Source organism: Triturus cristatus, chromosome 1_1, assembly GCF_964204655.1.
Source record: "Triturus cristatus chromosome 1_1, aTriCri1.1, whole genome shotgun sequence".
Taxonomy (NCBI): Eukaryota; Metazoa; Chordata; class Amphibia; order Caudata; family Salamandridae; genus Triturus; species Triturus cristatus.
In genome coordinates, this window is record NC_140579.1 from 225,658,766 (window position 1) to 225,683,821 (window position 25,056).

The following is a 25,056-nucleotide window of genomic DNA, read 5'->3' on the forward strand; positions in this document are numbered from 1 at the left end:
ATGTCTGATGCTTGTGGATGTTTGATTCCTGATGCCTGATGATTGTGGATGTCTGATGCTTGTGGCTGTCTGATGCCTGATGCCTGATGCTTGTGGATGTCTGATGCATGATGTCTGACACCTGATGTCTGATGCTTGATGTCTGATGCATGATGTCTGATGCTTGTGGAAGTCTGATGCCTGATGTCTGATGCCTGATATTTGTGAATGTCTGATGTCTGATGCATGATGTCTGATGCTTGTAGATGTCTGATGCTTGTGGATGTCTGGTGTCTGATGTCTGATGACTGATGTCTGATTCCTGATGTCTGATTCCTGATGTCTGATGCTTGTGGATGTCTGATGCTTGTGGATGTCTGGTGCCTGATGTCTGATGCCTGATGTCTGATTCCTGATGTCTGATTCCTGATGTCTGATGCTTGTGGATGTCTGATGCCTGATGTCTGATGCTTGATGCTTGTGGATATCTGATGCCTGATGCTTGTGGATGTGTGTTGCCTGATGTCTGATGCCCGATTTTTGATGTCTGATGCCTGATGCTTGTGGATGTGTGTTGCCTGATGTCTGATGCATGATGTCTGATGCTTGTGGATGTCTGATGCTTGTGGATGTTTGATTCCTGATGTCTGATGTTTGTGGGTGTCTGATGCGTGCGGCTGTCTGATGCCTGATGCCTGATGCTTGTGGATGTCTGATGCATGATGTCTGACACCTGATGTCTGATGCATGATGTCCGATGCATGATGTCCGATGCATGATGTCTGATGCATGATGTCTGATGCTTGTGGATGTCTGATGCCTGATGTCTGATGCCTGATATTTGTGAATGTCTGATGCTAGATGTGTGATGCCTGATGTCTGATGCCTGATGTCTGATGCTTGTGGATGTCTGATGCTTGTGGATGTCTGATGCTTGTGGATGTCTGGTGCCTGATGTCTGATGCCTGATGTCTGATGCTTGTGGATGTCTGATGCCTGATGTCTGATGCTTGATGCTTGTAGATGTCTGATGCCTGATTCTTGTGGATGTGTGTTGCCTGATGTCTGATGCATGATGTCTGATACCTGATGTCTGATGCTTGTGGATGTCTGATGCCGGATGTCTGATGCTTGATGCTGGTGGAAGTCTGATGCCTGATGTCTGATGCCCGATGTTTGATGTCTGATGCCTGATGCTTGTGGATGTGTGTTGCCTGATGTCTGATGCATGATGCCTGATGCTTGTGGATGTCTGATGCTTGTGGATGTTTGATTCCTGATGTCTGATGCTTGTGGATGTTTGATGCTTGTGGCTGTCTGATGCCTGATGTATAATGCTTGTGGATGTCTGATGCATGATGTCTGACACCTGATGTCTGACGAATGTTGTCTGATGCATGATGTCTGATGTCTGATGCTTGTGGATGTCTGATGCCTGATGTCTGATGCTTGTGGATGTCTGATGTCTGATGCCTGATATTTGTGAATGTCTGATGCCTGATGTCTGATGCATGATGTCTGATGTCTGATGCCTGATGCTTGTGGATCTCTGATTCCTGATGTCTGATGCTTGATGCTTGTGGAAGTCTGATGCCTGATATCTGATGCCCGATGTTTGATGTCTGATGCCTGATGCTTGTGGATGTGTGTTGCCTGATGTCTGATGCATGATGCTTGTGGAAGTCTGATGCCTGATATCTGATGCCCGATGTTTGATGTCTGATGCCTGATGCTTGTGGATGTGTGTTGCCTGATGTCTGATGCATGATGTCTGATGCTTGTGGATGTCTGATGCTTGTGGATGTTTGATTCCTGATATCTTATGTTTGTGGGTGTCTGATGCCTGATGTCTTATGCTTGTGGAAGTCTGATGCCTGATGTCTGATGCCCGATGTTTGATGTCTGTTGCCTGATGCTTGTGGATGTCTGATGCTTGTGGATGTTTGATTCCTGATGTCTGATGCTTGTGGGTGTCTGATGCTTGTGGCTGTCTGATGCCTGATGCTTGTGGATGTCTGATGCCTGATGTCTGATATCTGATGCCTGATGTTTGATGTCTAATGCCTGATGCCTGATGCTTGTGGATGCCTGATGCCTGATGCCTGACGCTTGTGGATGTCTGATGCCTGATGCTTGTGGATGTCTGAAGCCTGATGTCTGATATCTGATGCCTGATGTTTGATGTCTGATGCCTGATGCGTGTGGATGTATGTTGCCTGATGTCTGATGCATGATGTCTGATGCATGATGTCTGATGCTTGTGGATGTCTGATGCCTGATGTCTGATGCTTGTGGATGTCTGATGCCTGATGTCGGATGCTTGATGCTTGTGGAAGTCTGATGCCTGATATCTGATGCCCGATATTTGATGTCTGATGCCTGATGCTTGTGGATGTGTGTTGCCTGATGTCTGATGCTTGTGGCTGTCTGATGCTTGTGGATGTTTGATTCCTGATGTCTGATGTTTGTGGGTGTCTGATGCTTGTGGTTGTCTGATGCCTGATGTCTGATGTTTGTGGATGTCTGATGCATAATGTCTGACACCTGCTGTCTGATGCATGATGTCTGATGCCTGCTGTCTGATGCCTGATGTTTGTGAATGTCTGATGCTGGATGTCTGATGCCTGATGTCTGATGCCTGATGTCTGATGCATGATGTCTGATGCATGTGGATGTCTGATGCATGTGGATGTCTGATGCTTGCGGATGTCTGGTGCCTGATGTCTGATGTCTGATGCCTGATGTCTGATTCCTGATGTCTGATTCCTGATGTCTGATGCTTGTGGATGTCTGATGCCTGATGTCTGATGCTTGTGGATATTTGATGCCTGATGCTTGTGGATGTGTGTTGCCTGATGTCTGATGCATGATGTCTGATACCTGATGTCTGATGCTTGTGGATGTCTGATGCCTGATGTGTTATGCTTGATGCTTGTGGAAGTCTGATGCCTGATGTCTGATGCCCGATGTTTGATGTCTGATGCCTGATGCTTGTGGATGTGTGTTGCCTGATGTCTGATGCATGTCTGATGCTTGTGGATGTCTGATGCTTGTGGATGTCTGGTGCCTGATGTCTGATGCCTGATGTCTGATACCTGATGTCTGATGCTTGTGGATGTCTGATGCCTGATGTTTGATGCTTGTGGAGTTCTGATGCTTGTGGATGTCTGATGCTTGTGGATGTCTGGTGCCTGATGTCTGATATCTGATGTCTGGTGCTTGATGTCTGATGTCTGATGCCTGATGTCTGACACCTGATGTCTGATGCATGATGTCTGATGCATGATGTCTGATGCTTGTGGATGTCTGATGCCTGATGTCTGATGCTTGTGGATGTCTGATGCCTGATGTCTGATGCCTGATATTTGTGAATGTCTGATGCCTGATGTCTGATGCATGATGTCTGATGTCTGATGCCTGATGCTTGTGGATGTCTGATGCTTGTGGATGTCTGGTGTCTGATGTCTGATGCCTGATGTCTGATTCCTGATGTCTGATTCCTGATGTCTGATGCTTGTGGATGTCTGATGCCTGATGTCTGATGCTTGATACTTGTGGATGTCTGATGCCTGATGCTTGTGGATGTGTGTTGCCTGATGTCTGATGCCTGATGTCTGATACCTGATGTCTGATGCCTGATGTCTGATGCTTGTGGATCTCTGATGCCTGATGTCTGATGCTTGATGCTTGTGGAAGTCTGATGCCTGATATCTGATGCCCGATGTTTGATGTCTGATGCTTGTGGATGTGTGTTGCCTGATGTCTGATGCATGATGCTTGTGGAAGTCTGATGCCTGATATCTGATGCCCAATGTTTGATGTCTGATGCCTGATGCTTGTGGATGTGTGTTGCCTGATGTCTGATGCATGATGTCTGATGCTTGTGGATGTCTGATGCTTGTGGATGTTTGATTCCTGATGTCTTATGTTTGTGGGTGTCTGATGCCTGATGTCTTATGCTTGTGGAAGTCTGATGCCTGATGTCTGATGCCCGATGTTTGATGTCTGTTGCCTGATGCTTGTGGATGTCTGATGCTTGTGGATGTTTGATTCCTGATGTCTGATGCTTGTGGGTGTCTGATGCTTGTGGCTGTCTGATGCCTGATGCTTGTGGATGTCTGATGCCTGATGTCTGATATCTGATGCCTGATGTTTGATGTCTAATGCCTGATGCCTGATGCTTGTGGATGCCTGATGCCTGATGCCTGACGCTTGTGGATGTCTGATGCCTGATGCTTGTGGATGTCTGAAGCCTGATGTCTGATATCTGATGCCTGATGTTTGATGTCTGATGCCTGATGCGTGTGGATGTATGTTGCCTGATGTCTGATGCATGATGTCTGATGCATGATGTCTGATGCTTGTGGATGTCTGATGCCTGATGTCTGATGCTTGTGGATGTCTGATGCCTGATGTCGGATGCTTGATGCTTGTGGAAGTCTGATGCCTGATATCTGATGCCCGATATTTGATGTCTGATGCCTGATGCTTGTGGATGTGTGTTGCCTGATGTCTGATGCTTGTGGATGTTTGATTCCTGATGTCTGATGTTTGTGGGTGTCTGATGCTTGTGGTTGTCTGATGCCTGATGTCTGATGTTTGTGGATGTCTGATGCATAATGTCTGACACCTGCTGTCTGATGCATGATGTCTGATGCCTGCTGTCTGATGCCTGATGTTTGTGAATGTCTGATGCTGGATGTCTGATGCCTGATGTCTGATGCCTGATGTCTGATGCATGATGTCTGATGCATGTGGATGTCTGATGCATGTGGATGTCTGATGCTTGCGGATGTCTGGTGCCTGATGTCTGATGTCTGATGCCTGATGTCTGATTCCTGATGTCTGATTCCTGATGTCTGATGCTTGTGGATGTCTAATGCCTGATGTCTGATGCTTGTGGATATTTGATGCCTGATGCTTGTGGATGTGTGTTGCCTGATGTCTGATGCATGATGTCTGATACCTGATGTCTGATGCTTGTGGATGTCTGATGCCTGATGTCTGATGCTTGATGCTTGTGGAAGTCTGATGCCTGATGTCTGATGCCCGATGTTTGATGTCTGATGCCTGATGCTTGTGGATGTGTGTTGCCTGATGTCTGATGCATGTCTGATGCTTGTGGATGTCTGATGCTTGTGGATGTTTGATTCCTGATGCCTGATGATTGTGGATGTCTGATGCTTGTGGCTGTCTGATGCCTGATGCCTGATGCTTGTGGATGTCTGATGCATGATGTCTGACACCTGATGTCTGATGCTTGATGTCTGATGCATGATGTCTGATGCTTGTGGAAGTCTGATGCCTGATGTCTGATGCCTGATATTTGTGAATGTCTGATGTCTGATGCATGATGTCTGATGCTTGTAGATGTCTGATGCTTGTGGATGTCTGGTGTCTGATGTCTGATGACTGATGTCTGATTCCTGATGTCTGATTCCTGATGTCTGATGCTTGTGGATGTCTGATGCTTGTGGATGTCTGGTGCCTGATGTCTGATGCCTGATGTCTGATTCCTGATGTCTGATTCCTGATGTCTGATGCTTGTGGATGTCTGATGCCTGATGTCTGATGCTTGATGCTTGTGGATATCTGATGCCTGATGCTTGTGGATGTGTGTTGCCTGATGTCTGATGCCCGATTTTTGATGTCTGATGCCTGATGCTTGTGGATGTGTGTTGCCTGATGTCTGATGCATGATGTCTGATGCTTGTGGATGTCTGATGCTTGTGGATGTTTGATTCCTGATGTCTGATGTTTGTGGGTGTCTGATGCGTGCGGCTGTCTGATGCCTGATGCCTGATGCTTGTGGATGTCTGATGCATGATGTCTGACACCTGATGTCTGATGCATGATGTCCGATGCATGATGTCCGATGCATGATGTCTGATGCATGATGTCTGATGCTTGTGGATGTCTGATGCCTGATGTCTGATGCCTGATATTTGTGAATGTCTGATGCTAGATGTGTGATGCCTGATGTCTGATGCCTGATGTCTGATGCTTGTGGATGTCTGATGCTTGTGGATGTCTGATGCTTGTGGATGTCTGGTGCCTGATGTCTGATGCCTGATGTCTGATGCTTGTGGATGTCTGATGCCTGATGTCTGATGCTTGATGCTTGTAGATGTCTGATGCCTGATTCTTGTGGATGTGTGTTGCCTGATGTCTGATGCATGATGTCTGATACCTGATGTCTGATGCTTGTGGATGTCTGATGCCGGATGTCTGATGCTTGATGCTGGTGGAAGTCTGATGCCTGATGTCTGATGCCCGATGTTTGATGTCTGATGCCTGATGCTTGTGGATGTGTGTTGCCTGATGTCTGATGCATGATGCCTGATGCTTGTGGATGTCTGATGCTTGTGGATGTTTGATTCCTGATGTCTGATGCTTGTGGATGTTTGATGCTTGTGGCTGTCTGATGCCTGATGTATAATGCTTGTGGATGTCTGATGCATGATGTCTGACACCTGATGTCTGACGAATGTTGTCTGATGCATGATGTCTGATGTCTGATGCTTGTGGATGTCTGATGCCTGATGTCTGATGCTTGTGGATGTCTGATGTCTGATGCCTGATATTTGTGAATGTCTGATGCCTGATGTCTGATGCATGATGTCTGATGTCTGATGCCTGATGCTTGTGGATCTCTGATTCCTGATGTCTGATGCTTGATGCTTGTGGAAGTCTGATGCCTGATATCTGATGCCCGATGTTTGATGTCTGATGCCTGATGCTTGTGGATGTGTGTTGCCTGATGTCTGATGCATGATGCTTGTGGAAGTCTGATGCCTGATATCTGATGCCCGATGTTTGATGTCTGATGCCTGATGCTTGTGGATGTGTGTTGCCTGATGTCTGATGCATGATGTCTGATGCTTGTGGATGTCTGATGCTTGTGGATGTTTGATTCCTGATATCTTATGTTTGTGGGTGTCTGATGCCTGATGTCTTATGCTTGTGGAAGTCTGATGCCTGATGTCTGATGCCCGATGTTTGATGTCTGTTGCCTGATGCTTGTGGATGTCTGATGCTTGTGGATGTTTGATTCCTGATGTCTGATGCTTGTGGGTGTCTGATGCTTGTGGCTGTCTGATGCCTGATGCTTGTGGATGTCTGATGCCTGATGTCTGATATCTGATGCCTGATGTTTGATGTCTAATGCCTGATGCCTGATGCTTGTGGATGCCTGATGCCTGATGCCTGACGCTTGTGGATGTCTGATGCCTGATGCTTGTGGATGTCTGAAGCCTGATGTCTGATATCTGATGCCTGATGTTTGATGTCTGATGCCTGATGCGTGTGGATGTATGTTGCCTGATGTCTGATGCATGATGTCTGATGCATGATGTCTGATGCTTGTGGATGTCTGATGCCTGATGTCTGATGCTTGTGGATGTCTGATGCCTGATGTCGGATGCTTGATGCTTGTGGAAGTCTGATGCCTGATATCTGATGCCCGATATTTGATGTCTGATGCCTGATGCTTGTGGATGTGTGTTGCCTGATGTCTGATGCTTGTGGCTGTCTGATGCTTGTGGATGTTTGATTCCTGATGTCTGATGTTTGTGGGTGTCTGATGCTTGTGGTTGTCTGATGCCTGATGTCTGATGTTTGTGGATGTCTGATGCATAATGTCTGACACCTGCTGTCTGATGCATGATGTCTGATGCCTGCTGTCTGATGCCTGATGTTTGTGAATGTCTGATGCCGGATGTCTGATGCCTGATGTCTGATGCCTGATGTCTGATGCATGATGTCTGATGCATGTGGATGTCTGATGCATGTGGATGTCTGATGCTTGCGGATGTCTGGTGCCTGATGTCTGATGTCTGATGCCTGATGTCTGATTCCTGATGTCTGATTCCTGATGTCTGATGCTTGTGGATGTCTGATGCCTGATGTCTGATGCTTGTGGATATTTGATGCCTGATGCTTGTGGATGTGTGTTGCCTGATGTCTGATGCATGATGTCTGATACCTGATGTCTGATGCTTGTGGATGTCTGATGCCTGATGTGTTATGCTTGATGCTTGTGGAAGTCTGATGCCTGATGTCTGATGCCCGATGTTTGATGTCTGATGCCTGATGCTTGTGGATGTGTGTTGCCTGATGTCTGATGCATGTCTGATGCTTGTGGATGTCTGATGCTTGTGGATGTTTGATTCCTGATGCCTGATGATTGTGGATGTCTGATGCTTGTGGCTGTCTGATGCCTGATGCCTGATGCTTGTGGATGTCTGATGCATGATGTCTGACACCTGATGTCTGATGCTTGATGTCTGATGCATGATGTCTGATGCTTGTGGAAGTCTGATGCCTGATGTCTGATGCCTGATATTTGTGAATGTCTGATGTCTGATGCATGATGTCTGATGCTTGTTGATGTCTGATGCTTGTGGATGTCTGGTGCCTGATGTCTGATGTCTGATGACTGATGTCTGATTCCTGATGTCTGATTCCTGATGTCTGATGCTTGTGGATGTCTGATGCTTGTGGATGTCTGGTGCCTGATGTCTGATGCCTGATGTCTGATTCCTGATGTCTGATTCCTGATGTCTGATGCTTGTGGATGTCTGATGCCTGATGTCTGATGCCCAATTTTTGATGTCTGATGCCTGATATTTGTGAATGTCTGATGCCTGATGTCTGATGCATGATGTCTGATGCATGATGCCTGATGCTTGTGGATGTCTGATGCTTGTGGATGTTTGATTGCTGATGTCTGATGCTTGTGGATGTTTGATGCTTGTGGCTGTCTGATGCCTGATGCATAATGCTTGTGGATGTCTGATGCATGATGTCTGACACCTGATGTCTGACGAATGTTGTCTGATGCATGATGTCTGATGTCTGATGCTTGTGGATGTCTGATGCCTGATGTCTGATGCTTGTGGATGTCTGATGTCTGATGCCTGATATTTGTGAATGTCTGATGCCTGATGTCTGATGCATGATGTCTGATGTCTGATGCCTGATGCTTGTGGATCTGATTCCTGATGTCTGATGCTTGATGCTTGTGGAAGTCTGATGCCTGATATCTGATGCCCGATGTTTGATGTCTGATGCCTGATGCTTGTGGATGTGTGTTGCCTGATGTCTGATGCATGATGCTTGTGGAAGTCTGATGCCTGATATCTGATGCCCGATGTTTGATGTCTGATGCCTGATGCTTGTGGATGTGTGTTGCCTGATGTCTGATGCATGATGTCTGATGCTTGTGGATGTCTGATGCTTGTGGATGTTTGATTCCTGATATCTTATGTTTGTGGGTGTCTGATGCCTGATGTCTTATGCTTGTGGAAGTCTGATGCCTGATGTCTGATGCCCGATGTTTGATGTCTGTTGCCTGATGCTTGTGGATGTCTGATGCTTGTGGATGTTTGATTCCTGATGTCTGATGCTTGTGGGTGTCTGATGCTTGTGGCTGTCTGATGCCTGATGCTTGTGGATGTCTGATGCCTGATGTCTGATATCTGATGCCTGATGTTTGATGTCTAATGCCTGATGCCTGATGCTTGTGGATGCCTGATGCCTGATGCCTGACGCTTGTGGATGTCTGATGCCTGATGCTTGTGGATGTCTGAAGCCTGATGTCTGATATCTGATGCCTGATGTTTGATGTCTGATGCCTGATGCATGTGGATGTATGTTGCCTGATGTCTGATGCATGATGTCTGATGCATGATGTCTGATGCTTGTGGATGTCTGATGCCTGATGTCTGATGCTTGTGGATGTCTGATGCCTGATGTCGGATGCTTGATGCTTGTGGAAGTCTGATGCCTGATATCTGATGCCCGATATTTGATGTCTGATGCCTGATGCTTGTGGATGTGTGTTGCCTGATGTCTGATGCTTGTGGCTGTCTGATGCTTGTGGATGTTTGATTCCTGATGTCTGATGTTTGTGGGTGTCTGATGCTTGTGGTTGTCTGATGCCTGATGTCTGATGTTTGTGGATGTCTGATGCATAATGTCTGACACCTGCTGTCTGATGCATGATGTCTGATGCCTGCTGTCTGATGCCTGATGTTTGTGAATGTCTGATGCTGGATGTCTGATGCCTGATGTCTGATGCCTGATGTCTGATGCATGATGTCTGATGCATGTGGATGTCTGATGCATGTGGATGTCTGATGCTTGCGGATGTCTGGTGCCTGATGTCTGATGTCTGATGCCTGATGTCTGATTCCTGATGTCTGATTCCTGATGTCTGATGCTTGTGGATGTCTGATGCCTGATGTCTGATGCTTGTGGATATTTGATGCCTGATGCTTGTGGATGTGTGTTGCCTGATGTCTGATGCATGATGTCTGATACCTGATGTCTGATGCTTGTGGATGTCTGATGCCTGATGTCTGATGCTTGATGCTTGTGGAAGTCTGATGCCTGATGTCTGATGCCCGATGTTTGATGTCTGATGCCTGATGCTTGTGGATGTGTGTTGCCTGATGTCTGATGCATGTCTGATGCTTGTGGATGTCTGATGCTTGTGGATGTTTGATTCCTGATGCCTGATGATTGTGGATGTCTGATGCTTGTGGCTGTCTGATGCCTGATGTCTGATGCTTGTGGATGTCTGATGCATGATGTCTGACACCTGATGTCTGATGCTTGATGTCTGATGCATGATGTCTGATGCTTGTGGAAGTCTGATGCCTGATGTCTGATGCCTGATATTTGTGAATGTCTGATGTCTGATGCATGATGTCTGATGCTTGTGGATGTCTGATGCTTGTGGATGTCTGGTGCTTGATGCCTGATGTCTGATGCCTGATGTCTGATTCCTGATGTCTGATTCCTGATGTCTGATGCTTGTGGATGTCTGATGCTTGTGGATGTCTGGTGCCTGATGCCTGATGTCTGATGCCTGATGTCTGATTCCTGATGTCTGATTCCTGATGTCTGATGCTTGTGGATGTCTGATGCCTGATGTCTGATGCTTGATGATTGTGGATATCTGATGCCTGATGCTTGTGGATGTGTGTTGCCTGATGTCTGATGCCCGATTTTTGATGTCTGATGCCTGATGCTTGTGGATGTGTCTTGCCTGATGTCTGATGCATGATGTCTGATGCTTGTGGATGTCTGATGCTTGTGGATGTTTGATTCCTGATGTCTGATGCTTGTGGGTGTCTGATGCTTGTGGCTGTCTGATGCCTGATGCTTGTGGATGTCTGATGCCTGATGTCTGATGCTTGATGCTTGTGGAAGTCTGATGCCTGATATCTGATGCCCGATGTTTGATGTCTGATGCCTGATGCTTGTGGATGTGTGTTGCCTGATGTCTGATGCATGATGCTTGTGGAAGTCTGATGCCTGATATCTGATGCCCGATGTTTGATGTCTGATGCCTGATGCTTGTGGATGTGTGTTGCCTGATGTCTGATGCATGATGTCTGATGCTTGTGGATGTCTGATGCTTGTGGATGTTTGATTCCTGATATCTTATGTTTGTGGGTGTCTGATGCCTGATGTCTTATGCTTGTGGAAGTCTGATGCCTGATGTCTGATGCCCGATGTTTGATGTCTGTTGCCTGATGCTTGTGGATGTCTGATGCTTGTGGATGTTTGATTCCTGATGTCTGATGCTTGTGGGTGTCTGATGCTTGTGGCTGTCTGATGCCTGATGCTTGTGGATGTCTGATGCCTGATGTCTGATATCTGATGCCTGATGTTTGATGTCTAATGCCTGATGCCTGATGCTTGTGGATGCCTGATGCCTGATGCCTGACGCTTGTGGATGTCTGATGCCTGATGCTTGTGGATGTCTGAAGCCTGATGTCTGATATCTGATGCCTGATGTTTGATGTCTGATGCCTGATGCATGTGGATGTATGTTGCCTGATGTCTGATGCATGATGTCTGATGCATGATGTCTGATGCTTGTGGATGTCTGATGCCTGATGTCTGATGCTTGTGGATGTCTGATGCCTGATGTCGGATGCTTGATGCTTGTGGAAGTCTGATGCCTGATATCTGATGCCCGATATTTGATGTCTGATGCCTGATGCTTGTGGATGTGTGTTGCCTGATGTCTGATGCTTGTGGCTGTCTGATGCTTGTGGATGTTTGATTCCTGATGTCTGATGTTTGTGGGTGTCTGATGCTTGTGGTTGTCTGATGCCTGATGTCTGATGTTTGTGGATGTCTGATGCATAATGTCTGACACCTGCTGTCTGATGCATGATGTCTGATGCCTGCTGTCTGATGCCTGATGTTTGTGAATGTCTGATGCTGGATGTCTGATGCCTGATGTCTGATGCCTGATGTCTGATGCATGATGTCTGATGCATGTGGATGTCTGATGCATGTGGATGTCTGATGCTTGCGGATGTCTGGTGCCTGATGCCTGATGTCTGATGCCTGATGTCTGATTCCTGATGTCTGATTCCTGATGTCTGATGCTTGTGGATGTCTGATGCCTGATGTCTGATGCTTGTGGATATTTGATGCCTGATGCTTGTGGATGTGTGTTGCCTGATGTCTGATGCATGATGTCTGATACCTGATGTCTGATGCTTGTGGATGTCTGATGCCTGATGTCTGATGCTTGATGCTTGTGGAAGTCTGATGCCTGATGTCTGATGCCCGATGTTTGATGTCTGATGCCTGATGCTTGTGGATGTGTGTTGCCTGATGTCTGATGCATGTCTGATGCTTGTGGATGTCTGATGCTTGTGGATGTTTGATTCCTGATGCCTGATGATTGTGGATGTCTGATGCTTGTGGCTGTCTGATGCCTGATGTCTGATGCTTGTGGATGTCTGATGCATGATGTCTGACACCTGATGTCTGATGCTTGATGTCTGATGCATGATGTCTGATGCTTGTGGAAGTCTGATGCCTGATGTCTGATGCCTGATATTTGTGAATGTCTGATGTCTGATGCATGATGTCTGATGCTTGTGGATGTCTGATGCTTGTGGATGTCTGGTGCCTGATGCCTGATGTCTGATGCCTGATGTCTGATTCCTGATGTCTGATTCCTGATGTCTGATGCTTGTGGATGTCTGATGCTTGTGGATGTCTGGTGCCTGATGCCTGATGTCTGATGCCTGATGTCTGATTCCTGATGTCTGATTCCTGATGTCTGATGCTTGTGGATGTCTGATGCCTGATGTCTGATGCTTGATGATTGTGGATATCTGATGCCTGATGCTTGTGGATGTGTGTTGCCTGATGTCTGATGCCCGATTTTTGATGTCTGATGCCTGATGCTTGTGGATGTGTCTTGCCTGATGTCTGATGCATGATGTCTGATGCTTGTGGATGTCTGATGCTTGTGGATGTTTGATTCCTGATGTCTGATGCTTGTGGGTGTCTGATGCTTGTGGCTGTCTGATGCCTGATGCTTGTGGATGTCTGATGCCTGATGTCTGATGCTTGATGCTTGTGGAAGTCTGATGCCTGATATCTGATGCCCGATGTTTGATGTCTGATGCTTGTGGATGTGTGTTGCCTGATGTCTGATGCATGATGCTTGTGGAAGTCTGATGCCTGATATCTGATGCCCAATGTTTGATGTCTGATGCCTGATGCTTGTGGATGTGTGTTGCCTGATGTCTGATGCATGATGTCTGATGCTTGTGGATGTCTGATGCTTGTGGATGTTTGATTCCTGATGTCTTATGTTTGTGGGTGTCTGATGCCTGATGTCTTATGCTTGTGGAAGTCTGATGCCTGATGTCTGATGCCCGATGTTTGATGTCTGTTGCCTGATGCTTGTGGATGTCTGATGCTTGTGGATGTTTGATTCCTGATGTCTGATGCTTGTGGGTGTCTGATGCTTGTGGCTGTCTGATGCCTGATGCTTGTGGATGTCTGATGCCTGATGTCTGATATCTGATGCCTGATGTTTGATGTCTAATGCCTGATGCCTGATGCTTGTGGATGCCTGATGCCTGATGCCTGACGCTTGTGGATGTCTGATGCCTGATGCTTGTGGATGTCTGAAGCCTGATGTCTGATATCTGATGCCTGATGTTTGATGTCTGATGCCTGATGCGTGTGGATGTATGTTGCCTGATGTCTGATGCATGATGTCTGATGCATGATGTCTGATGCTTGTGGATGTCTGATGCCTGATGTCTGATGCTTGTGGATGTCTGATGCCTGATGTCGGATGCTTGATGCTTGTGGAAGTCTGATGCCTGATATCTGATGCCCGATATTTGATGTCTGATGCCTGATGCTTGTGGATGTGTGTTGCCTGATGTCTGATGCTTGTGGCTGTCTGATGCTTGTGGATGTTTGATTCCTGATGTCTGATGTTTGTGGGTGTCTGATGCTTGTGGTTGTCTGATGCCTGATGTCTGATGTTTGTGGATGTCTGATGCATAATGTCTGACACCTGCTGTCTGATGCATGATGTCTGATGCCTGCTGTCTGATGCCTGATGTTTGTGAATGTCTGATGCTGGATGTCTGATGCCTGATGTCTGATGCCTGATGTCTGATGCATGATGTCTGATGCATGTGGATGTCTGATGCATGTGGATGTCTGATGCTTGCGGATGTCTGGTGCCTGATGTCTGGTGCCTGATGCCTGATGTCTGATGCCCGATGTTTGATGTCTGATGCCTGATGCTTGTGGATGTGTGTTGCCTGATGTCTGATGCATGTCTGATGCTTGTGGATGTCTGATGCTTGTGGATGTTTGATTCCTGATGCCTGATGATTGTGGATGTCTGATGCTTGTGGCTGTCTGATGCCTGATGCCTGATGCTTGTGGATGTCTGATGCATGATGTCTGACACCTGATGTCTGATGCTTGATGTCTGATGCATGATGTCTGATGCTTGTGGAAGTCTGATGCCTGATGTCTGATGCCTGATATTTGTGAATGTCTGATGTCTGATGCATGATGTCTGATGCTTGTTGATGTCTGATGCTTGTGGATGTCTGGTGCCTGATGTCTGATGTCTGATGACTGATGTCTGATTCCTGATGTCTGATTCCTGATGTCTGATGCTTGTGGATGTCTGATGCTTGTGGATGTCTGGTGCCTGATGTCTGATGCCTGATGTCTGATTCCTGATGTTCGATTCCTGATGTCTGATGCTTGTGGATGTCTGATGCCTGATGTCTGATGCCCAATTTTTGATGTCTGATGCCTGATATTTGTGAATGTCTGATGCCTGATGTCTGATGCATGATGTCTGATGTCTGATGCCTGATGCTTGTGGATCTCTGATTCCTGATGTCTGATGCTTGATGCTTGTGGAAGTCTGATGCCTGATATCTGATGCCCGATGTTTGATGTCTGATGCCTGATGCTTGTGGATGTGTGTTGCCTGATGTCTGATGCTTGATGCTTGTGGATATCTGATGCCTGATGCTTGTGGATGTGTGTTGCCTGATGTCTGATGCCCGATTTTTGATGTCTGATGCCTGATGCTTGTGGATGTGTGTTGCCTGATGTCTGATGCATGATGTCTGATGCTTGTGGATGTCTGATGCTTGTGGATGTTTGATTCCTGATGTCTGATGTTTGTGGGTGTCTGATGCGTGCGGCTGTCTGATGCCTGATGCCTGATGCTTGTGGATGTCTGATGCATGATGTCTGACACCTGATGTCTGATGCATGATGTCCGATGCATGATGTCCGATGCATGATGTCTGATGCATGATGTCTGATGCTTGTGGATGTCTGATGCCTAATGTCTGATGCCTGATATTTGTGAATGTCTGATGCTGGATGTGTGATGCCTGATGCCTGATGCCTGATGTCTGATGCTTGTGGATGTCTGATGCTTGTGGATGTCTGGTGCCTGATGTCTGATGCCTGATGTCTGATGCTTGTGGATGTCTGATGCCTGATGTCTGATGCTTGATGCTTGTGGATGTCTGATGCCTGATTCTTGTGGATGTGTGTTGCCTGATGTCTGATGCATGATGTCTGATACCTGATGTCTGATGCTTGTGGATGTCTGATGCCTGATGTCTGATGCTTGATGCTTGTAGAAGTCTGATGCCTGATGTCTGATGCCCGATTTTTGATGTCTGATGCCTGATGCTTGTGGATGTCTGATGCCTGATGTCTGATGCTTGTGGATGTCTGATGTCTGATGCCTGATATTTGTGAATGTCTGATGCCTGATGTCTGATGCATGATGTCTGATGTCTGATGCGTGATGCTTGTGGATCTCTGATTCCTGATGTCTGATGCTTGATGCTTGTGGAAGTCTGATGCCTGATATCTGATGCCCGATGTTTGATGTCTGATGCCTGATGCTTGTGGATGTGTGTTGCCTGATGTCTGATGCATGATGCTTGTGGAAGTCTGATGCCTGATATCTGATGCCCGATGTTTGATGTCTGATGCCTGATGCTTGTGGATGTGTGTTGCCTGATGTCTGATGCATGATGTCTGATGCTTGTGGATGTCTGATGCTTGTGGATGTTTGATTCCTGATGTCTTATGTTTGTGGGTGTCTGATGCCTGATGTCTTATGCTTGTGGAAGTCTGATGCCTGATGTCTGATGCCCGATGTTTGATGTCTGTTGCCTGATGCTTGTGGATGTCTGATGCTTGTGGATGTTTGATTCCTGATGTCTGATGCTTGTGGGTGTCTGATGCTTGTGGCTGTCTGATGCCTGATGCTTGTGGATGTCTGATGCCTGATGTCTGATATCTGATGCCTGATGTTTGATGTCTAATGCCTGATGCCTGATGCTTGTGGATGCCTGATGCCTGATGCCTGACGCTTGTGGATGTCTGATGCCTGATGCTTGTGGATGTCTGAAGCCTGATGTCTGATATCTGATGCCTGATGTTTGATGTCTGATGCCTGATGCGTGTGGATGTATGTTGCCTGATGTCTGATGCATGATGTCTGATGCATGATGTCTGATGCTTGTGGATGTCTGATGCCTGATGTCTGATGCTTGTGGATGTCTGATGCCTGATGTCGGATGCTTGATGCTTGTGGAAGTCTGATGCCTGATATCTGATGCCCGATATTTGATGTCTGATGCCTGATGCTTGTGGATGTGTGTTGCCTGATGTCTGATGCTTGTGGATGTCTGATGCTTGTGGATGTTTGATTCCTGATGTCTGATGTTTGTGGGTGTCTGATGCTTGTGGTTGTCTGATGCCTGATGTCTGATGTTTGTGGATGTCTGATGCATAATGTCTGACACCTGCTGTCTGATGCATGATGTCTGATGCCTGCTGTCTGATGCCTGATGTTTGTGAATGTCTGATGCTGGATGTCTGATGCCTGATGTCTGATGCCTGATGTCTGATGCATGATGTCTGATGCATGTGGATGTCTGATGCATGTGGATGTCTGATGCTTGCGGATGTCTGGTGCCTGATGTCTGATGTCTGATGCCTCATGTCTGATTCCTGATGTCTGATTCCTGATGTCTGATGCTTGTGGATGTCTGATGCCTGATGTCTGATGCTTGTGGATATTTGATGCCTGATGCTTGTGGATGTGTGTTGCCTGATGTCTGATGCATGATGTCTGATACCTAATGTCTGATGCTTGTGGATGTCTGATGCCTGATGTCTGATGCTTGTGGAAGTCTGATGCCTGATGTCTGATGCCCGATGTTTGATGTCTGATGCCTGATGCTTGTGGATGTGTGTTACCTGATGTCTGATGCATGTCTGATGCTTGTGGATGTCTGATGCTTGTGGATGTTTGATTCCTGATGCCTGATGATTGTGGATGTCTGATGCTTGTGGCTGTCTGATGCCTGATGTCTGATGCTTGTGGATGTCTGATGCATGATGTCTGACACCTGATGTCTGATGCTTGATGTCTGATGCATGATGTCTGATGCTTGTGGAAGTCTGATGCCTGATGTCTGATGCCTGATATGTGTGAATGTCTGATGTCTGATGCATGATGTGTGATGCTTGTGGATGTCTGATGCTTGTGGATGTCTGGTGCCTGATGTCTGATGTCTGATGCCTGATGTCTGATTCCTGATGTCTGATTCCTGATGTCAGATGCTTGTGGATGTCTGATGCTTATGGATGTCTGGTGCCTGATGCCTGATGTCTGATGCCTGATGTCTGATTCCTGATGTCTGATTCCTGATGTCTGATGCTTGTGGATGTCTGATGCCTGATGTCTGATGCTTGATGCTTGTGGATATCTGATGCCTGATGCTTGTGGATATGTGTTGCCTGATGTCTGATGCCCGATTTTTGATGTCTGATGCCTGATGCTTGTGGATGTGTGTTGCCTGATGTCTGATGCATGATGTCTGATGCTTGTGGATGTCTGATGCTTGTGGATGTTTGATTCCTGATGTCTGATGTTTGTGGGTGTCTGATGCGTGCGGCTGTCTGATGCCTGATGCCTGATGCTTGTGGATGTCTGATGCATGATGTCTGACACCTGATGTCTGATGCATGATGTCCGATGCATGATGTCCGATGCATGATGTCTGATGCATGATGTCTGATGCTTGTGGATGTCTGATGCCTGATGTCTGATGCCTGATATTTGTGAATGTCTGATGCTGGATGTGTGATGCCTGATGTCTGATGCCTGATGTCTGATGCTTGTGGATGTCTGATGCTTGTGGATGTCTGATGCTTGTGGATGTCTGGTGCCTGATGTCTGATGCCTGATGTCTGATGCTTGTGGATGTCTGATGCCTGATGTCTGATGCTTGATGCTTGTGGATGTCTGATGCCTGATGCTTTTGGATGTGTGTTGCCTGATGTCTGATGCATGATGTCTGATACCTGATGTCTGATGCTTGTGGATGTCTGATGCCGGATGTCTGATGCTTGATGCTGGTGGAAGTCTGATGCCTGATGTCTGATGCCCGATGTTTGATGTCTGATGCCTGATGCTTGTGGATGTGTGTTGCCTGATGTATGATGCATGATGCCTGATGCTTGTGGATGTCTGATGCTTGTGGATGTTTGATTCCTGATGTCTGATGCTTGTGGATGTTTGATGCTTGTGGCTGTCTGATGCCAGATGTCTGATGCTTGTGGATGTCTGATGCATGATGTCTGACACCTGATGTCTGATGCATGATATCTGATGCATGATGTCTGATGCTTTTGGATGTCTGATGCCTGATGTCTGATACCTGATGTTTGTGAATGTCTGATGCCGGATATCAGATGCCTGATGTCTGATGCATGATGTCTGATGCCTGATGTCTGGTGCTTGTGGATGTCTGATGCTTGTGGATGTTTGGTGCCTGATGTCTGATGCCCGATGTTTGATGTCTGATGCTTGTGGATGTGTGTTGCCTGATGTCTGATGCTTGATGCTTGTGGAAGTCTGATGCCTGATGTCTGATGCCCGATGTTTGATGTCTGTTGCCTGATGTTTGTGGATGTCTGATGCCTGATGTTTGATGCCTGATGTCTGATGCTTGTGGATGCCTGATGTCTGATGCTTGTGGATGTCTGATGCCTGATGTCTGATGCCTGATGCTTGTGGATGTCTGATGCCTGATGTCTGATGCTTGTGGATGTGTGTTGCCTGATGTCTGATGCATGATGTCTGATACCTGATGTCTGATGCTTGTGGATGTCTGATGCCTGATGTCTGATGCTTGATGCTGGTGGAAGTCTGATGCCTGATGTCTGATGCCTGATGTTTGATGTCTGATGCCTGATGCTTGTGGATGTGTGTTGCCTGATGTCTGATATCTGATGCATGATGTCTGATGCTTGTGGATGTCTTATGCTTGTAGATGTTTGATTCCTGATGTCTGATGCTTGTGTATGTTTGATGCTTGTGGCTGTCTGATGCCTGATGTCTGATGCTTGTGGATGTCTGATGCATGATGTCTCACACCTGATGTCTGATGCATGATGTCTGATGCATGATGTCTGATGCTTGTGGATGTCTGATGCTTGTGGATGTCTGATGCCTGATGTCTGATACCTGATGTTTGTGAATGTCTGAAGCCAGATGTCTGATGCATGATGTCTGATGCCTGATGTCTTGTGCTTGTGGATGTCTGATGCTTGTGGATGTCTGGTGCCTGATGTCTGATGCCCGATGTTTGATGTCTGATGCCTGATGCTTGTGGATGTGTGTTGCCTGATGTCTGATGCTTGTGGATGTCTGATACCTGATGTCTTATGCTTGATGCTTGTGGAAGTCTGATGCCTGATGTCTGATGCCCGATGTTTGATGTCTGTTGCCTGATGCTTGTGGATGTCTGATGCTTGTGGATGTTTGATTCCTGATGTCTGATGCTTGTGGGTGTCTGATGCTTGTGGCTGTCTGATGCCTGATGTCTGATGCTTGTGGATGTCGGATGCATGATGTCTGACACCTGATGTCTGATGCATGATGTCTGATGCTTATCAATGTCTGATGCCTGATGTCTGGTGCTTGTGGATGTCTGATGCTTGTGGATGTCTGGTGCCTGATGTCTGATGCCCGATGTTTGATGTCTGATGCTTGTGGATGTGTGTTGCCTGATGTCTGATGCTTGTGGATGTCTGATGCTTAATGCTTATGGAAGTCTGATGCCTGATGTCTGATGCCCGATGTTTGATGTCTGTTGCCTGATGCTTGTGGATGTGTGATGCCTGATGTTTGATGCCTGATGTCTGATGCTTGTGGATGCCTGATGTCTGATGCTTGTGGATGTCTGATGCCTGATGTGTGATGCCTGATGTTTGTGGATGTCTGATGCCTGATGTCTGATGCCTGATGCCTGATGCTTGTGGATGCCTGATGCCTGATGCTTGTGGATGTGTGTTGCCTGATGTCTGATGCATGATGTCTGATACCTGATGTCTGATTCCTGATATCTGATTCCTGATGTCTGATGCTTGTGGATGTCTGATGCCTGATGTCTGATGCTTGATGCTTGTGGATGTCTGATGCCTGATGCTTGTGGATGTGTGTTGCCTGATGTCTGATGTATGATGTCTGATGCTTGTGGAAGTCTGATTCCTGATATCTGATGCCCGATGTTTGATGTCTGATGCCTGATGCTTGTGGATGTCTGATGCTCGTAGATGTCTGATGCTTGTGGATGTCTGGTGTCTGATGCCTGATGTCTGATGCCTGATGTCTGATTCCTGATGTCTGATTCCTGATGTCTGATTCCTGATGTCTGATGCTTGTGGATGTCTGATGCCTGATGTCTGATGCATTTGGATGATTGATGCCTGATGCTTGTGGATGTGTGTTGCCTGATGTCTGATGCATGATGTCTGATACCTGATGTCTGATGCTTGTGGATGTCTGATGCCTGATGTCTGATGCTTGATGCTTGTGGAAGTCTGATGCCCGATGTTTGATGTCTGATGCCTGATGCTTGTGGATGTGCGTTGCCTGATGTCTGAGGCATGATGTCTGATGCTTATGGATGTCTGATGCTTGTGGATGTTTGATTCTGGATGTCTGATGCTTGTGGATGTCTGATGCTTGTGGCTGTCTGATGCCTGATGTCTGATGCTTGTGGATGTCGGATGCATGATGTCTGACACCTGATGTCTGATGCATGATGTCTGATGCTTATCAATGTCTGATGCCTGATGTCTGGTGCTTGTGGATGTCTGATGCTTGTGGATGTCTGGTGCCTGATGTCTGATGCCCGATGTTTGATGTCTGATGCTTGTGGATGTGTGTTGCCTGATGTCTGATGCTTGTGGATGTCTGATGCCTGATGTCTGATGCTTAATGCTTATGGAAGTCTGATGCCTGATGTCTGATGCCCGATGTTTGATGCCTGATGCTTGTGGATGTGTGATGCCTGATGTTTGATGCCTGATGTCTGATGCTTGTGGATGCCTGATGTCTGATGCTTGTGGATGTCTGATGCCTGATGTGTGATGCCTGATGCTTGTGGATGTCTGATACCTGATGTCTGATGCCTGATGCTTGTGGATGCTTGATGCCTGATGCTTGTGGATGTGTGTTGCCTGATGTCTGATGCATGATGTCTGATACCTGATGTCTGATGCTTGTGGATGTCTGATGCCTGATGTCTGATGCTTGATGCTGGTGGAAGTCTGATGCCTGATGTCTGATGTCCGATGTTTGATGTCTGATGCCTGATGCTTGTAGATGTGTGTTGCCTGATGTCTGATGCTTGTGGATGTCTGATGCTTGTGGATGTTTGATTCCTGATGTCTGATGCTTGTGGATGTTTGATGCTTGTGGCTGTCTGATGCCTGATGTCTGATGCTTGTGGATGTCTGATCCATGATGTCTGACACCTGATGTCTGATGCATGATGTCTGATGCTTGTGGATGTCTGATGTTTGTGGATGTCTGATGCCTGATGTCTGATACCTGATGTTTGTGAATGTCTGATGCCGGATGTCTGATGCATGATGTCTGATGCCTGATGTTTTGTGCTTGTGGATGTCTGATGCTTGTGGATGTCTGGTGCCTGATGTCTGATGCCCGATGTTTGATGTCTGATGCCTGATGCTTGTGGATGTGTGTTGCCTGATGTCTGATGCTTGTGGATGTCTGATGCCTGATATCTGATGCTTGATTCTTGTGGATGTTTGATTCCTGATGTCCGATGCTTGTGGGTGTGTGATGCTTATGGCTGTCTGATGCCTGATGTCTGATGCTTGTGGATGTCTGATGCATGATGTCTGATGCCTGATGTTTGATGTCTGATGCCTGATGCTTGTGGATGTGTGTTGCCTGATGTCTGATGCATGATGTCTGATACCTGATGTCTGATGCCTGTGGATGTCTGATGCCTGATGTCTGATGCTTGATGCTTGTGGAAGTCTGATGCCCGATGTTTGATGTCTGATGCCTGATGCTTGTGGATGTGCGTTGCCTGATGCCTGAGGCATGATGTCTGATGCTTATGGATGTCTGATGCTTGTGGATGTTTGATTCCTGATGTCTGATGCTTGTGGATGTCTGATGCTTGTGGCTGTCTGATGCCTGATGTCTGATGTTTGTGGATGTCTGATGCATGATGTCTGACACCTGATGTCTGATGCATGATGTCTGATGCATGATGTCTGATGCTTGTGGAAGTCTGATGCCTGATGGCTGATGCCTGATATTTGTGAATGTCTGATGTCTGATGCATGATGTCTGATGCCTGATGCTTGTGGATGTCTGATGCTTGTGGATGTCTGGTGTCTGATGTCTGATGTCTGATGCCTGATGTCTGATTCCTGATGTCTGATTCCTGATGTCTGATGCTTGTGGATGTGTGTTGCCTGATGTCTGATGCCTGATGTCTGATACCTGATGTCTGATGCTTGTGGATGTCTGATGCCTGATGTTTGATGCTTGTGGAGTTCTGATGCTTGTGGATGTCTGATGCTTGTGGATGTCTGGTGCCTGATGTCTGATATCTGATGTCTGGTGCCTGATGTCTGATGTCTGATGTCTGATGCCTGATGTCTGACACCTGATGTCTGATGCATGATGTCTGATGCATGATGTCTGATGCATGATGTCTGATGCATGATGTCTGATGCTTGTGGATGTCTAATGCCTGATGTCTGATGCTTGTGGATGTCTGATGCCTGATGTCTGATGCCTGATATTTGTGAATGTCTGATGCCTGATGTCTGATGCATGATGTCTGATGTCTGATGTCTGATGCCTGATGCTCGTGGATGTCTGATGCTTGTGGATGTCTGGTGTCTGATGTCTGACACCTGATGTCTGATGCATGATGTCTGATGCATGATGTCTGATGCTTGTGGATGTCTGATGCTTGTGGATGTCTGATGCCTGATGTCTGATACCTGATGTTTGTGAATGTCTGATGCCGGATGTCTGATGCCTGATGTCTTGTGCTTGTGGATGTCTGATGCTTGTGGATGTCAGGTGCCTGATGTCTGATGCCCGATGTTTGATGTCTGATGCCTGATGCTTGTGGATGTGTGTTGCCTGATGTCTGATGCTTGTGGATGTCTGATACCTGATGTCTTATGCTTGATGCTTGTGGAAGTCTGATGCCTGATGTCTGATGCCTGATGTTTGAAGTCTGTTGCCTGATGCTTGTGGATGTCTGATGCTTGTGGATGTTTGATTCCTGATGTCTGATGCTTGTGGGTGTCTGATGCTTGGCACTGTCTGATGCCTGATGTCTGATGCTTGTGGATGTCGGATGCATGATGTCTGACACCTGATGTCTGATGCATGATGTCTGATGCTTATCGATGTTTGATGCCTGATGTCTGGTGCTTGTGGATGTCTGATGCTTGTGGATGTCTGGTGCCTGATGTCTGATGCCCGATGTTTGATGTCTGATGCTTGTGGATGTGTGTTGCCTGATGTCTGATGCTTGTGGATGGCTGATGCCTGATGTCTGATGCTTGATGCTTGTGGAAGTCTGATGCCTGATGTCTGATGCCCGATGTTTGATGTCTGTTGCCTGATGCTTGTGGATGTGTGATGCCTGATGTTTGATGCCTGATGTCTGATGCTTGTGGATGCCTGATGTCTGATGCTTGTGGATGTCTGATGCCTGATGTGTGATGCCTGATGCTTGTGGATGTCTGATGCCTGATGTCTGATGCCTGATGCTTGTGGATGCCTGATGCCTGATGCTTGTGGATGTGTGTTGCCTGATGTCTGATGCATGATGTCTGATACCTGATGTCTGATGCTTGTGGATGTCTGATGCCTGATGTCTGATGCTTGATGCTGGTGGAAGTCTGATGCCTGATGTCTGATGTCCGATGTTTGATGTCTGATGCCTGATGCTTGTGGATGTGTGTTGCCTGATGTCTGATGCTTGTGGATGTTTGATGCTTGTGGATGTTTGATTCCTGATGTCTGATGCTTGTGGATATTTGATGCTTGTGGCTGTCTGATGCCTGATGTCTGATGCTTGTGGATGTCTGATCCATGATGTCTGACACCTGATGTCTGATGCATGATGTCTGATGCATAATGTCTGATGCATAATGTCTGATGCTTGTGGATGTCTGATGTTTGTGGATGTCTGATACCTGATGTCTGATACCTGATGTTTGTGAATGTCTGAAGCCGGATGTCTGATGCATGATGTCTGATGCCTGATGTATTGTGCTTGTGGATGTCTGATGCTTGTGGATGTCTGGTGCCTGATGTCTGATGCCCGATGTTTGATGTCTGATGCCTGATGCTTGTGGATGTGTGTTGCC